We start from the raw sequence: 14,671 nt of genomic DNA, 5'->3' as shown, positions 1-14,671 counted from the left end.
TAAAATAAAATTGCCTAAACAATATCATATCGTGTCTGTTTTGTCTGAGATAATGAAAGGGATTAATACGTATCAACACAAATATCATGGAAGTGGAAATACTTGCGTTGTTTTGTCATTAGAAATTGTATACAACTATAGTCTGCCATAAGGGGAAAGAACAAGTTCTAGTTTTCGTTAATTAATTAAGAGACGGCTCTGAGTGCGAGACGCGACGCGACCGCGAAGTCCTCGGATTAAACACTCGCCCTGAAGATGGACCCCCGATGGGTCCGAAACTAGTCGGTGCCGTCACCGGACGATGAAACGTGAGTTTAGACGTTTCTTAATTAATTAATTACGAGGTCTCACAAAAGTTTAAACAATTTAATTCTAGTTTTCGTAATGATTATTATAAAAGGTAAAAATATTTTCTTTGAAATATTTTTGCTACTAAAGCACGACTGCCTGAGATTTACGACGCAGATGGAAAGTTAATAAATTACGTATACGATCTCAACATTCGATAAAATAATACGATTCTAATTTCCGTTTTTACGAGCCGAAGAGACTTTCGGACAAATACATTTTCTACAATATATTTTCTTATTGTTTGTGAATTGATTTTAATGAAAAAACTAACATCACAATTTGAATCTAATATTATTTTAAATAATTAACTGAAATCTTTAGATCTTTTGAATTTAATATTAATAACTTTTAACAAACTATAGTTAAGTTGATTTTTCATCAAACATTTCATCCCTATTTTAAATACGTCTACGAAAAGAATATTAATCAATTATTTGAAAAAATAATTGCACCCTTAAATATTAATTTTCGTCCGGAAAAACCCATTTTCTGAGAACGTTTGATTACCTTTTCTTCCTTTTCTAACAAATAATTATAACTTCTGTTTGTGACATTTCATAACGATTTCGACGAAGGAATAATTGAATAGGTAATGTAAATTGTATTTGATTTAAATTAAATTTGTGAATTTGTTTATGTTAAGCTATTCCAATTATGTATAATTTTTGATGGATTTTCGATGGAATAGTCAAAATTATTATAATTTGAAAGTTACTGATTAGTCACTTTATCTATAATATTGTTCTTACCAATATTAATATTTCAACAATAAGGTTGAAGGAAAGTCGTTTTGGAGAAACCGGAAATTAAATCCAATAATGGCTTCCGGATATTGTTTAAAATTAAAATAAATTAATATTTCCTACTTCAAAGAATAAATGGCACGTAAAGCTATTTACAATGGTTTAATATCTTTCATGCTGTGATACTTCAGTAGCTTGTAAAATCACTTAAGGTTTAGAGGTTATTAAGTTCGAATCCTAAATATACGAGTAATAACAGTGTGTATAAAACATTATTATAAAAAAAATGTTTCCTAAGAACTGGATTTGACGCCCATAAAAGAAATTACTATCCAGAAATAATACATATATGGGGTTCTTACGGTGAAGGAAAACATCGTGATGCACCTGCACATATCTGCACATACCTGCACATATCTGAGAAGAAATTCAATTATATGTGTGAAGTTAACCAACTCGCACTTGGCCAGCGTGGTTGACTGTGGCCTAGTCACCCCTAACTTGGGGTAGGCTCCGAGCCCCTCAGTGGGGACGTAGAGTGAGCTGATGATGATGATATGTTATATATATTTATATGTGTTTATATAAATCTTATTATATGTGTGTAGTTTAAAATATGTCGCAATACTTTTTTTCACTTATACATGATTTCTCAGTATTGTAACGAACGTTTTATAATGATTTTTCGTTGAGTTAATATTACAATAGCGTTTTGTTGTGACGTCATTGCTCGTGGCATGTTATTATGTTGAGTTGGCAGCAGGAAATTTAATTTCAACATTACAATGTTATTGATATGAAACATAATGTAAATGAAATGAGGTATAATAAAAAGAAAAGGAAAATGAAATGAACCTATTTTCGTTTTTTTCTGAAACCAAATTCTTTCTATAAAAAATCACAGTTTTTTAAAGATAATGAGAGGTATGACAATATTTTTTAAACAGGGATTTTGGTCTCAGAAACCAACGATAAATATATTCGATACTGTCACTTTATGGCATTTGTTGGATAAAAAATAATAGATAAGCCTAAGATGCTCTTTTTTGGAAGTCTCCTCCTCTCTCCATTTAAGTATGGCATCAGCAAAATTTCAACTTCTATCAGCAGCGACCTTCGCAATTTTAGCGTGAAATCAGGTGGTCGCTTGTTCGTTTGGCATGTCAGAGTAAAATAATGGTGTCTATCAATAAAACACAGAGACGCTAGTAGTTTTTGATTTGTACGATGATCCCAAATTTGTCTGCATATTGTTATTTGAATGAAGCTAGACGGTATTCTAGTATTTTGTAGAATAGTAAAGCTTGAAATGTCGTACATTGGATATTATCTTTTTGCAGACTGACATTGTCATGACGTGGCGAGATTGTAAAACGCTTATCAAGTCAATATTTTTGTATAGTGCGAAATATTTAAGGGGCCCGTTATTAAAAGTACCAAATACTTACTACACTAATATTACAAAGAGAAAAGATTTGGTTGTTCATTTGCATTGAATTATTATTTTATTATTACTAGTTTTTTTTAAATTCCACGAGGACGAATATACAGGTTGTTCGGTATAGTTGCGATGTGCTTACGTCGTGTTAATGCCCTTTTGAATTTCGCGGTTGACCTATACAGGTTTTATGTATAGGTGGATCGACTCATTTTTATTCTTCCGTACAAGCGGGTAGTTAGAAATCCCTCTCCGCTACAAACGGGCGTGGGGCCTGCGGGGGGCTTGTGCGGGTAAAGAGTGAGTCGAGAGAGCTCATCGTGTCAGCATCGGAAGTGGTCGACAGTTTGATAGCACATCGGACGTGTCTATTATATAGCGTACAGGGTCGCTAAGTTTACGGTTCCGCGTTCGGTTCGATAAAGGACGCGTCTATAGGGCGCTTACGGGAAGCGGTGCATCGGGTGCATCAGGAGTGCAGCATTGCTAGCGCCTTTAGACTGTATGACAGTGACTTATTTGACTCGACTGACACCGACAGAGTGACCAAGCACCTGCAGGCGGTGAACGGGGCATCGAGTTGGTAAATGCCACTTCATATAATTACAATATTACTCCACGCCTTGCGATACGTAGTCTAAGGCAGGTTGTGCCGCGGGACCCGAACCCGTCGTGTACGACACAGGTATTGCACAATATACTATATATCAGAGTTAAAATGCTCCACAAAATCCGTGCTGAATTGTAGCTGAATTGCTTATGTGGAGTATCATATTATTATGTCTTGTCTGGTTTGTAATTTTTTTATGATATAGTATGTTTTACGTGTAATGTTTTGTATTAGAACTGCAATAACAGCGCCTTCTCATCGGGCCAGATAAGATTGTCGCACTATATACTTCATCTCGACCTCACCCTTGTCAAAGCGAATGTCACTCATATTTCACTATAATATGATATCTGCAAATGTAATAAAAATACGCTTAGATACTGGAATGTGCGGAATAATTTTTGCAAGGCAAATTAATAGCATTTTATGAAAATAGACAAATGCATTCTATAACTATTTACAATTAAAACGAATCTTGACTATAATAAATAGCTTTTGCCCACGACTTCGTTTGTGCAGAATTAAACAATAGGACCAAAAGAATGATGTGTGTTGCTGCTCAATATTTTATATATCTGTGCAAAATTTCAATAAGCTGTGTTGAACAGCTATGGAGTTCTTGAGTCAATGTGTGAATCAAACGTACTCGTATCTCACAAGAACCGTACACATTTTTGGGATTTTTCGTAGACCTTCCAACAAACATCCATCCATCCATCTATCTAAACATTAGCATTTATAATTATTTATAAATTTATTTTAGTAAGGTTATTTTAATTCCAATTACTCTAATATTTATGTAGTTGAAACGAAGAGAGTAAAGGAAAAATTAAGTCACAAAAATTGTAACAAAAAAGAATCATAAAGTGGTACCATTTCACAAAAAGTAATAGAGACCACGAAGAATACAGAGCTTAATAAGAGCGATGTATTCAATAATGCTATGTATACACTAATATTGTTTTAATCCATGTTATCAAAATATCAAAACATTCCTGGCCAAAGCATCTGGACGCTGCGGTCGTCGTTTGTAAATGTGCATCCTAACTTAAGCCGATGGCACACAAATGTATACAGAATCAAATACTATACTAATTATTATCTATTTTACTTTACATATTTATTAGAGTTATTTTATCTCCTTATTTTATCGAATACTATTATATTACTTTATAGAATAGAGTACCATGTACTAGTAAGTATGGATGGATTGTGTGAAAGAGGATATGCGTAAGAAGGGGGTAAATTCAGATATGACGGCTGATAGAGATGTATGGAGGAGTAGTACATACTGTGCCGACCCTCCATAAGGATAAGGGCAGGTTGATGATGATGAGTACTTGAAAATGTCAAGACCTATGTTCTTGAAACTTTTCTGTTCAATTTCAAGGTTAAAGTCGAAGATGTTAATGTGAGCTTTTTTATTCGTTTAGGACCATTTTTATTTTCAGAAACAATTTAAAAAACTTTTCTTAATCTATTAGTTTATGAATAACAAATAAGCCAATAAATATAATTAGTCAGATCATCACACTGAAAAGATTTACCAGTTTATTATGTCTAAAGATTGCTCATTGTGTCCGTCCCACATCTAGTGGGATAAGGATAGGCAGATGAATATTTAAATATCTTTCAGTTAAGTTTGAATATATCAAATTGTATTTATCTTTCACTAGTTTTTATTGAACGCTGTTATTTTTAGTGCATGTATGAAAGTTGTCGCAGTGATGTTTTATTCTGGCTATATTTCATTGTTGTTGTCTACATTGGTCTATGTAAATTCGCGTAAACTCATTTATCATTGCCAGCGAAGGCTTTTAAAGGGCAACGCTCCCCGTTCAAGGTTATAGCTTCTTTATAGTGACAAATGGGTTTTTTCTCACCATTAACGTGATATTAGTTTTACAGTTAAGCAAGATTAAATTACTTTTTTAATTTTAGAGAAGAATTTATGTCTGCATAGCTGGTGAAAGGCGAAATATTAAGAAATGTTATAATCAAATTACTTTAGAAGTTAATGACAAAGTGAAGTTGCTGTCTTTTCGCTTAACTGACAGGAATGCACACATACATATACATGAAAAATATTAATTTTTCATTTAGACATTAATTTACTGTGATCTTTCATAGTAACAATCGTACAAAACATATGGTCATCCCTCTTGTTATCTTTGTAAAAAATGGGATAACAATATTTTTGTACAAATGTTTTGATAGTAGTTACACACAGCAATGAAGTATCAATACCAAAGAACGGATTATAAATGTATTTATAATTGTCATACATATTTACTATATAATATGACCTGAAAGCGCTGCGGCTAAGCGGATACGATGTTACCAATCACCAAATGGATATTAAATCGCGATCGTTCCGAGAAATTTACGAACAACGTTGTATATAAAATGATGTAAGCCGATTTAATTTTGAGCATGACCTGCATTGCATGTTTTAAAAAATTACGTATCGGTATTATATAAATTGGGTAGTATAAAGGTATGCAGTTAAAAGATTGGGGACAAGGCGAAATAAAAATGGAGCTCTAAGAAGTGACATATTAAAGCAGAGATTCCTAAACGTGTCATTCTCGTAGAGCCCTTTCAAAATAGCCTAATAAACCTCTTGTATGTATGTAGATAAACGTCAATCAGAAAATAGCAACCGATGAAGCCGAGGTTCGTATCTCTCGGGCTCCTTTGAATCAGAATGTATAACGCGTAATGAGTGACAGCCCAAGCCGAGGTCCCAACTCGGGGGGGCCTAGCCTAGTCACTCTATGGAGCTTCCACCAAAGCAACCTTAGAGCTCAGCGGCAGCGAATAACGTAGTAAGCGCCCAAGCCTAGGCTCATGAGGCAGCCTTCGAGCCTAGTTACTCCTAAACGAGGTTTAAGCTTAGCGCCATCTGCGCCCGGCCACCTCAAGCCCGGTGAAACTGTAAATGCTTTTTCGAGACAAACAGTGACTGCTCAGTCGACACAAATAAAAAAAAACACAAGTAGATGAGTTTTTATTAAAACATGATGTCTATGTTTATTCATTGAGTATGCAAAGAATGACAATATGCTTTTATACATGTGTTTCGACAGTGGAAACACGCAGTAATAGAGTGAAAATAAATAACAATTTCTATGTAGTAATACATCATTGTAATATAATCCTCTAGACAGACCAATTTAATAGATAAACTAAATACACGACAACATGGGTCGAATGGAACATGTTTCGTTTAATTCTACATGATAACACCATTAATGAATTCAATTATATCATATTAAATTAAATAATACGTTGTACAAACTATAGCATTTGTACAACGTATTATTTAATTACTGGCTGTTGTTCGGAATGTTGCTAGCATGGAATTAAAAAAAAAACAAAGGCAAGTTACTCCCGTAAATATCAGCTACTTTCCTGTAAATGTCCCGTCAAAATCGGTCCAGCCATAAATAAATAAATAAACTTCTTTATTGTCATCATAAGGAATACAATATATCAGACATTAATAACAGAAAAAAAAATTACATCAATGGGCTGCAGGCTCAGCGTGTATCGCAAGGTATGCCTTGGCTATGGCCTTGGCAAGGCTATGGCCTTGTGAAGCTGGTTTTCAGCCTGTCCCGGTGGGCCATGCGCCCATTCAGAGGTGCCCATCTGCTGGTTTACGACATTAAGAATTTAATAATACAAACAAACAAAAAAAAGAGCAAATTAGCTTAATATTCAAAAAATTGATTTATTATAAATAATAGTAATTCAGTTCCTGGTGAGTATTTTTTCGAGTGGTTTTATTAGAAACCATAGGAAGGAGAAATATCCTTTTTTTTGTGCAACGCATCTGCAGTTATGGACGACAATAAGCAGCGATTGTTTCGCTGTTTCAGCGAATTTATTAGCTGCTGCGGCCGCTTGCTCGTTTGTTACATAGAAAAATATTTTATTTGCTCTGTTTACGTGTCAAATGGATTAAATTTAATCAACTCAGTTTCTTTTGATAATACACTTTTAATTATGATGGCAGTAAAATATTACATGAATTAAAACCGAATTGATGTTTAATTTAATGGATTATTTAATATATGTGTATGTTCGGTACAGATGCACTGTAGTTCGTCATATTTGAATTTCGCGGTTCGACTATACAGGTTTGATGTAGGTAGGTCGACTCATTTTTATTCCCCCGCATAAGCGGGTAGTTAGAAATCCCTCTCCGCTACGGACGGGCGCGGCGCCTGCGGGGGTTTATGCGGGGAAGGTGTGATTCGTCAGTATCAAAAATGGTTGGCAGTTTGAGAGCACATCGGACGTGTCTATTATATAGCGTACAGGGTCGCTAAGTTTACGGTTCCGCGTTCGGTCCGAAAATGACGCGTCTATAGGGCGCTTACGGGAAGCGGTGCATTGGGTGCATCATTGCTGGCGCCTTTAGACTGTATGACAATTACTTATTTGACTCGACTGACACCGACAGAGTGACCAGGCACCTGTAGGTGGTGAACGGGGCATCGAGTTGGTAAGTGCCACTTCATATACTTACAATATTTCGCCAACCCTTGCGAGATGTACTCTAATGTAGTGCCGCGGGTACCGAACCCGTTGTGTACGGCACAGTGCAAATGAAATGAAATATTGAATAAATAACATGAATAAAGCAAAAGGATTCTAATGCTTTATGTAAAACCGTGCGGTATATGGCATTAATATTTATTTACGTTAGTCTATTATATAATACTTGTAAAATACAAGTTCTTTGAGATAAAGCATTAACTTAAATCGCTCCAATAAACCTGTCGCGGTTTACGTTTGACGTCTTTAGTGATGCTTGTTACATCTTCAACTATCTACGTTGTCGATAGATTGAAATACGTTGTTAAATACCTACATTTTTTACTTTTTCACAAAATGTGATGAATATAAGAGATTTTATAATGAAAATTTTTGATTCAAATTTGATTCTTTATTGAGCATAAGATGTATGCATGTATTCTCACATAAGTTATAGTGTAATGCGTAAAATTCCACTGCCGATTAACTTGTGTAACACATAATATCTATTTTTTGACATAGATTAGAATATAACTATATACAAGTATTAATAAAAACCACATTAAGATATATAAAATAGTAGGCCCTATGTATACTGTTGATATGTGCTATAATTTTGTTTACAGTATATTATATAAACAATTTAATCTAAAGTGTAAGAAACCGCTATGTAGATTTATTACTTGGCTAACAACATGTTATACTACTGGCAATTTATTGTAGTTAAATTGTTTGAACTTAAGCTATGTCTTATGTTAACCGCCTTTGAATTATTTGCTTTGTTGTTCTTGTTGCATTGTGTTCTAACAAATATGAAGAGTAATAATTGAATTTAAGGCTAATTTATGTTGCTATGTCACCAAATAGTTACAGTACAGGTTTCTGAATTGATTTATAGCTTCGTTAAACTTTGTAAGTTGCTATTTAATTTAAAGGCATATTTTATACCAGACTCTTAGCACGTGTTACATAATTAAAATTTCGTTTCGACAGAAGTTAACAGCGACTTCAAACATTGTCTTCCTTGAGTATGGTTGAAACATAAAAAGCTACAGTTTTTTTCATGAATTGGCCTTCCTAAATCCTATCACAACAAAATAATGGGAGTATTTTTTTCAATAATCACACCATCGATAGTTCGTAGCTTTGAGCTTGTAGCAGTTGCGTAGCTATGAGCCCGTAGCCGATGCGTAAAGCTAGACGCGTAGCATTTATCCCGTAGCCATCGCGTAGCTGTAGAGCTGGGTGAAAGGTAACTAGTGGTATGTTTAATATTTGTAACCTTTATTTATATTTATAACTTATCCGCTTAAATTTATTATTTCTGAATTTTTTGACTTTTTTAAAGGATTTAGTATACGGGGCAAACGAGCAGCGAATCACCTAACATTAATTGATCCGACGCCCATACACATCCGTAACACCAGAGAAACCATAGATGCGTTGCCGGTCTTTAAGTGAATGTATGCTCTTTTCTTTAAGATTCCTAAATTGTAACTGTTTGGAAATACCGCTTAGGACAGATTATTCCACAACGCGGCTGTGCGAGGTAAAAAGTTGCGCAAAAACCTCGTCGTTCTGGAACGATAGAATTTGGTGCTCTATCGACTCGCACGGTAACGGAACTCATCGGAAGGAATGGTTCCAAAGAATTGTTCGGAACACTGTAATATTTAAACAATATTTATGTGACATAATGTCTAAACATTTCAGAACGTGTTCACAAATCCTTACTAATATTATAAATGCGAAAGTAACTCTGTCTGTCTGTCTCGCTTTCACGCAAAAACTACTGAACCGATTTAAATGAAATTTTGTACACAGATAGTCTAGAGCCTGAGGATGGACATAGGCTACATTTTAACGCGAAAAAGGGGTTGTAAGGGGTTGAAAGTGGGGGTGAAAGTTTGTATGGAATTATCGACATTTTTACAGGTAGAAGATTGAAACTTATTTTCAAGGCTAATTTGATAAAGATAAATGTGAAATTAAATTTTTGGAAAATTTTACCCCCAAGGGTGCTAAATAACAATAGGGGATGAAATTTTGTTTGGCAATATGTGAGATTTTGTTGAATGTTTTCTTTAATATGTTTTGCTATTACCCTTACCAATATTTAGTCTAGAGCCTGAGGAAGGACATAGGGCACATTTTAACGCGAAAAAGGGTTTGCAAGGGGTTGAACGTGGGGGTGAAAATTTGTATGGAATTATCGTCATTTTTTCAGTTGGAAGCTTGAAACTTATTTTTGAGGTTGCTAATTCTATATAAATAAATAGGAAATTAAATTTTTGTAAAAATTTTGCCCCCAAGAGTGCTAAATAACAATAGGGGATGAAATTTTGTTAGGCAATATGTAAGGTTTTGGTGAATGTTTTGTTTAATATGTTTTGATGTTACCCTTACCAATATTTAGTCTAGAGCCTGAGGAAGTACAAAGCCTATTTTTTAACGCGAAAAAGGGTTATAAGAGGCTGAAAGTGAGGGTGGAAATTTGTATGGAAGTATCGTCATTTTTACAGTTAGAAGCTTTAAACTTATTTTTTAGGCTGCTGATTTGATATAAATAAATATGACATTTGAAATTTGTTAAAGTTTTACCCTCAAGGTTGCAATGTAACAAAACGGAATAGGGGATGAAAGTTTGTATGGGAAGATGTTTATGTGAATATTTTGTAAGTTTAATATTTTTTGGCATTTTTTATAAGTTTAAGTAAAAAAAACAACAACAACATAATTCTCGACCCGTAACCCAGAGGGGTAGGCAGAGACCCAGGACCTACATTTGGCGCGGTCCGGGCACACCTCTTTCTATGTTCTTCTACATACATCAAAGCATAGCACGTTGGTTAAATAAAATAATTAGCTCAAAAAAAATGCTACCCAAAATAATATTTCACGCGGACGAAGTCGCGGGCACAGCTAGTAGGTATATAATTGTGTATGACAAGTTTGATAAATCTTTTTCCTTTGTCTGTTGGTGAACAAAGATAGAGTCTATGATTATAAATTACACAATTTTGATACAATGAATAGATAATTGCAAACTTCGATCAACACAGAACAAGTAAGCTCGTCTCCTTAGTTACGCAAAGATTATAAATTTCACACCCTTCCCGAGGCTTATCTACATCACCATACATGCGTAATATTACTGTGGATTAGATGCATATTGTTGTCTCTGTTTATTTAAAGAGCACGTGAGAGATGACTATATATGCTAATATAAATGACAGCAGTCGAAACCCACAGTGAGGCCCATCGTACACAAGGCAATTTAAATCTTCGAAATTAATATTGTATCCTTGCGTCGCGAGTATCGCGTTGCACTTGATCCGTACACATAATGTTGAATCGCCGACGTGGTTCGTCTATTCGGCCAGTACAAACCGTAACTATAAATAATAAATTGACAAAATTAATTAGCTGCAGTGTGAAGAAGTGTGTTACACTCGTTCTAAAACATTTTACGCGACACACTCCAGCAATGTATTAAAAAAAAAGGAAATCAATGAATATATACCCAAAGAATAAATTGAGGAAAATGCCTTTTAAACTTTTGTTTCTCTTTTATAACTTTTATTGAGGAACTTTGAAATAATTTAACATAATCAAAGGAGAGAAAAACTGTAATTGAGTTTCAGATTCTTTGTGAAGTAAGTAAACCATACGCATATTTTATAAAATGTTTTAAAGATGGTCCTTTAAGTTATAAATATTGTTGGGAGTTTTGGAACGAAGTTCCTTATCGCGCGTTGTGAAAGGGGGCTAGACGGAAAAAATTCTTACGAAAAGTTGTCACGACACTTTTTGCTATATCACCATGGCAACGACGTGACAATATATAACGAAAATTCATAGAAATAAAATGTACTTCTTGTGAAGACTTAAGTTTTTTATGCATAGAATAAACATTTGTTCCTTCACTAATTAATTGAAAGGAACTTCGTTCCATCCGGGTGTCCCTTGACACCTCTCAAGTTTTTTTAAAATACTTGTTAATTTGGAACGTTTAGTGGAACAGTTTTAAAAATAATTAAAATTTATATTTTCATATACCTTTATAACATGATATTAAATTACTGTGTCGTATAGTTTTTAACTAATGTAATTTTTTTAATGCACTAACATTATTCAAGTCGAGAGCTTTCAGACAGCAATCTGCTGATCCAGTGATTACGTGAATAGCCCAGTAGTGTATCTATATAAAGATACAGTTTGTAACCTTGACTCGTTTTAATTTTATACAATATTAGCTGTCGCCTATATGTTCGATATCTGTGCCAAATTTCGTCAAGATCCGTTTAGCTGTTTAGTAGATACCTTCAAACAAATATCCATCCATCCATTCATCTAAATAGTATGATTTTATGTACTAACTATTTAGTATATTATATAATGTTTTATCTCCAACTTTCAACGCGGCTTGTGTTTTGTAAAAGGCGGAGTTAAGGTTAATTTACATTTTCATAAACCTATTGTTGACTAGTCTAGAATTAGTTTTATAGAGCCTTAACAGTTAAGCCGTATAGATCCTAGGACTAGCTTATCTGTTGTATTAAAGATTGTGTTAGACTCAAGGTTTAAAAAAGTTTCCTTTAAAAATGGGCAGTAAACGTTGGAGAAAATCAGTCATTTTAACACATCATTTCATTTTAACTTTTATGCTATCATTTCGTTACCTGAAATTTATGGCTTAATAAAGTATACGGCGGGTGCTACTGTTTGAACATTTTTTATTTATATTTTTAACCATTAGGATGTAAACGCAACAAAGCAAGGTAACCAAACATCTACCATTTAATAAATAAACAGTGGCCAAATACCACTGCTTAACATTTTTATTATATTTTTAAAACTTTAATGCATCTAGAATTTTTTTGGAAATAATTTTCTTAAATTAAGAGCACTAAATACTCGTTTTTAGCTTAGTATTTTAACATAATAAATGCTTTTTACGAGTAAGCATTGTTTCTGAGCCATTACACGGAATAATGTCGAGTACAACAATTTAATGTGTAATAAAACCTCTTTATATGTTAGAAGTATGCCAGCTATGTCGATAAATATCCAGGTGTGCGGATAGCTCCATTACTTTTCACGCCAAAACTTATTCAGCATGTTTTATCAGATCTTTCGATCTTCAAAAATATATAGGAGCTAAGTAACTGAAAACTTTTATTACTAACAATGTTGTAATGCATACAGCATCATAAATTGTCCTCTCGTGTATTTTCTTTCAATGACTGATCTTAAACGGATCTGGCCCGATCAAACGTTTCAGAATAAGCAGTCATATTTAACTCGAAATCTCTTAAATGTAAGCAAACTTATTTAAAGTGATTATTTCATCATGAAGGGAAACCCTAAGTGGTAAATCTCTCATACCAAATCTTACTTCTTACTAATATTATAAATGCGAATGTTTGCATGTTTGTTACTAGGATCTCAATGAAATTTGGTATAGAACACAGTCTGGAAGAACACATTGGTTACCCATGATCCCGGAAATGTATACGGTTTCCGTAATATATCTTTGATTCACATTGTAAGATCTCCTCAACATTTCAACACATTGAAATTCAACACAGAAAATAAAAAATAAATTTCAGAATAGAAAGTAGTGTCGAGTGAAACCTGACATACTTTTTAATTTTTAATTCTATGCAGATGAAGTAGGCAAAAGCTAGTCTACAATAAAGAGGATTATTTAAGGACGTTATAACAATTGAACATACATTTAACATATTTGGTTGCTTTTTTAACCATAAAATATTTGTTACCGCTATATTTAACAATCGTATAGAAATATGTATAATTCCGATAAAAAATTCAATCCCCATTGCTCCATAAAGCGATTTTCATATTTTGTTGTTTTACTGCGTATAATAAATAACATGTGAAGCAATAAAACACCACTGTTATCTACAACGGGCACGCAAATGTAGACTTACTGTTGAAAACTCGTCGTGTAGAAACAATGTTTATTGATTTTTATAAAAGTTTTAGTAACAATAATTCCTGTGATAGCAAAAAACAAGCGGATAGTTGAATTCGCCAAAATGGCGAAGTGGCATTTATTAATAGATTTTTGCATTTTCAAATGCGTTGCCTACCTTTAATCTACAAAGGAGCAGGGAAAGCGGAAATTTCCTTTCCTAAACGTCCCCTCCCCTTCCAAATCAACCTCCCTTTCCCAACTCTTTCTTACGAGAAAATGGTAGGGAAGAGGGCTAACGTTAGGTCTTCGGCACACACATTCTGCGTTCTTAAACACTAAAATGGTGATGTTAAATTCAAAACCGGTTATAATAATCAGTGATAGTAACCGATACTCTCTGTAACCGATGTTTTGCTATTACGATTATTTGATTTGTCAAAATGTGTGAGATCAATTACTGATATTATAAATGCCAATGTTGGATGGATGTTTTTAGACGGTATCTCCAAAACAGCTCAATAGTTCTGGACGAAATTTGGCATTGGTATATAATAGTCTGGAAGATAACTAATTAAGTTTTTTTAATACCTCGCTAAATAAATGCTTGAACAATTCAAGAAGTCACGTTTACTCTATATCGTACGTGTGTATCTAATGAAATGAAATTTTTATTTTTAAAAATGTAATTTTATTATTAAAAAAAATTTAAATATGTAAAAATTTGTAGCGCAAATAAAACTTTGAACTCTTTGAGATATCAAGTAATTTAAATGTTTCAGAAACGTCCCAAAGGGAATTTGACATTTATGAAGTATAATTAAAGTATTCAAAGTTTTTAATCTATCCGAATTCTTAAGTTTGTTTTATCGCAAGCTTGCGTAAAATTTTTGAATTTCCATCTTAGATATACTCAGTTAATTATTTTGTTTTATTTTTACCAATAATTAACAGTAATCTTATTTGTAATTACACATTTTTTTTATTTTTAAATAAAAGTCAATCTCTGTAAATATGAAAAAAAAATGTTTTCATCTATGTCGTTG

Source organism: Papilio machaon, chromosome 24 (genome assembly GCF_912999745.1).
Source record: "Papilio machaon chromosome 24, ilPapMach1.1, whole genome shotgun sequence".
Taxonomy (NCBI): domain Eukaryota; kingdom Metazoa; phylum Arthropoda; class Insecta; order Lepidoptera; family Papilionidae; genus Papilio; species Papilio machaon.
The sequence above is the reverse complement of the archived record's forward strand: the minus strand, read 5'-3'. Positions refer to the sequence as shown.